This window comes from Egretta garzetta, unplaced genomic scaffold (assembly GCF_000687185.1).
Source record: "Egretta garzetta isolate BGI_Z169 unplaced genomic scaffold, ASM68718v1 scaffold287, whole genome shotgun sequence".
Lineage (NCBI taxonomy): Eukaryota > Metazoa > Chordata > Aves > Pelecaniformes > Ardeidae > Egretta > Egretta garzetta.
Genome location: NW_009260435.1, coordinates 2036381 through 2039515, shown reverse-complemented (window position 1 = coordinate 2039515; position 3135 = coordinate 2036381).

The window sequence follows — 3135 nt, the reverse complement described above, 5'->3', positions numbered from 1 at the left end:
AGAGGGAACTGGGGAGGGGGTATGCATCTCAGACCCCCCCAACCTCAGTCCCTGCTCATCCTAATGGAGCCTCGCATCAGCTGGCAGGGACGCTACAGACATGTCCCCACACCAGCAGCAATGAACTTCTTCCCACCACCCTCTTCTTCTTCGTGGTTGGTCTTGCCGGTGGTGGTGGTGGTGGTGGTGTTGGCAGTGGTTGTCGTTGTTGTCATTATCATCATCATCATCATCATCATCATCATCACCATCATCATCATCATATTATTATTATTATTATTATTATTATTCCTCCTCCCCCCCTCCCCCTTTATTCCCTCTGGCTCCGAACCTGAGCTGATGGCAGGGAGGATAAATAAACCCCGACACATCCCGTGTCTTTCCTACAGCTGCTCTGAAAGGAGAAACACCACCCACAGGCGTGACAAATGTCTTCGTCTGGCTCGCCAGTGGAACAGCTAACACCCCGAGAGCAGTGGCTGCTTACGCTCTGGAGTGGTAGGTGTATAAATATGTAGTGAATAAAATGAATAGTTTTGTTTGTTCTGCTCTTATCTAATTTAATAGCTTCTGGGTGAGCAATTACTCTCTGTAACAAGAGCAAATAAGCAGCATTAGCGTAATTGGTTGGGTATTACTCTGCTTTATGCTATATAATGCAACATTAGGACATCAGCACTTACTCTTAAAAGAAGGTTTTCTGCTCTGGTCAAGGCTGGAGGGATACTCAGTGTAGGTTAGCCCTGGTTTTACCCACAAAACCCCAAACTCAGCTCCTTTTTGCCATTCCCTGCTAGGAAGAACTGCTTTTTTATTTATTTTTTTCCTTAATATTTGCTGCAGAAGATCTGCAGGATGGAATCTCTCCTGGAGGAAGGAGTGCGAGGTCTCGCTTGTGCGTCTGGATGCATCTCACCGTGAAGCCAAAACAAGGCTGAAGCTGGCCTGGGCAGCCTGAAAACCTCAGGCCTGCACATGGCTGGGTTGAAAACCTGTCAAGAAAGCGAGAGAAATCAGCCCATCGTCTTCGGCTGGACGAGCTATGTACACAGCTTTAAATGGTCATTAATGCATCCCTTCCTGCTTGGAATCATATCTGGGTTAATGTCCTCGCCGGCGCACTCCGTGATGGACATCTCCATTAGGAGCAATTGAAAAAGTGACAAGAACTGCCCGGGAAAAAAAAGAGGAACTGGCTTTGGGGCTGGGGAGAAGTGGAAATTTCATATCCATCGGCTTATTTGCTTTGCTGCTGGTGAGGAAATGGAAGCGGCAGCTCCAGATCCATGCATGTGTGTGGAGAAGGAATTGGGAAACGGGAGTGAAAAAAGCCCAAACCACAACAGTTTTGGGGTGTTGATGGGGAAGAACAAACACCTTTTTTTTTCTCCAGCAACCCCAAATCCTTCTCCCCACACCCCTTGGGAGCTGCCACATCTTTGCCCTGTGGAGGAGACTTTTCCTCCAGCAGTTCAGCCTTTTGGAGTAGGAGTAAAGCCCAATTCTTTCATATGCTCCCTGTTCCCCTTTGAAACAGTCCCAGCAGCTCCTAGTCTTTCCAGTTGGCCTCACTTGTTTTGGAGGATGGCACTGGAAAGCTGGAGCCCCGCCTGTGCCTCAGTTTCCCTCCCTGTGGAAAAGAGAGGGGGAGGAAAAGGGGATATGTGGACACCTTGAATTGGCCCAGAGGGAACAGGATGTAGCATCCATCCTGTCCCTTCGCCCACACCCTCTCTCTGGGTGCTGAGCACCCTTGGTGACTCTCATCCCATGCCATGCCATGCCATGCCACCCCATCCCATCCCATGCCATGCCATGCCACCCCATCCCATCCCATCCCATCCCATCCCATCCCATCCCATCCCATCCCATCCCAAGGACCCACTTCTGTGCACAAGGATGGGCTGAGCCTGACCAAGCCAACCCCTGCATTTGATGCCCCCCAAACTCCCCCCACAGCAGCCCTGCCCCTCATTAAAGAGTGGGGAATAAAATAATAGATGAGGAGGAGCTGGGAAGGATGGTTTTACCCCATTGCAGTGTCCATCTGCAGGAGGGGTGGCTTGTCCCCTGGTCCTATGGCAAGAGAGGGAGGGCTTGTAAGCAGATGTATTGCTCTGCAAAGATCTGTGTGGAGCAAACTGGTGCAAACTGGTCCCCGGCAGCATCCAACACAGCCCTGAAGATGCAGAGGTCAAGCATGAGCAGTTGCTGGACTGAGGTGTCTTGTCACCACGGGGAAGGGAAAGTCTCAGGCGCAAAGAGATGTGAATTTGTGGCTCCTGTTACCATCACTGGGAGCAGGTGGGGGACCCAGAGAAAGCCACCCCCTCTCCAAAACCAGCACCCCACAGAGAGGCCTTTTGCAAGCAAAACGCTCAGCCCCTTTAAACCGTTTAGCAGGGTTAGCTCCCAGCTCATGCAAGGCTGATTACCAATACGCTCCCATTTATCCTGCCAAAGCCGCCTGACGCGGCAAAGCCATGCGTCTGCCTGTGCCGTGGCATCTAAACCCAGACCAGAATAGTATCAAGCCCAAATCGTCTCACGCTCAGTGACTAACCTTGTTAATCCATTGGAGGAAAAAAAAAAACCAACCCAAACCCAACCTAGGAAGTTGGGGAATTTCTGCTGCAAGCCCAAAGCCAGGATCATTTCAATAAAAGTAGTTTATACTCTGCTAAATACCCAGAAGCATCCGATGAGGCCAGCAGAAAGAGATTTGAAACAGCCGGAAAGACGAGCTGGGGTTTGCTGGGCAGCCAAGACAATGTTGGTCCATCATGGACCCGTCAGATGCAGAAATCACTTTATTCAGGTTCAGAAGGGTGAGTTGTGCAGCGAGAGGGGTGGGGATAGCTGGATAACTGATACAGTGTGGGGAAATATATAACCCAGTGCAAGAAAATGAAGTTTCAGGTCCGGAGCCTGTGTTTCAGCAGAAAACTTCTGGCAAAGAAATAGGTCGTGAGCATCCCAGAGCTGGGATAATGCTTCTACCAGTTGAGAGTGCCCGCTTTGGTTCTGTGTTTGTCTGGATGCTGAATGGGCCTCAAGGATGGCGAATCACCCCAAAACATGGCCAGCACCTCATTAGCCATGCTGCAGAGCCCATCAGGTGTGGGGGCTCTCCCA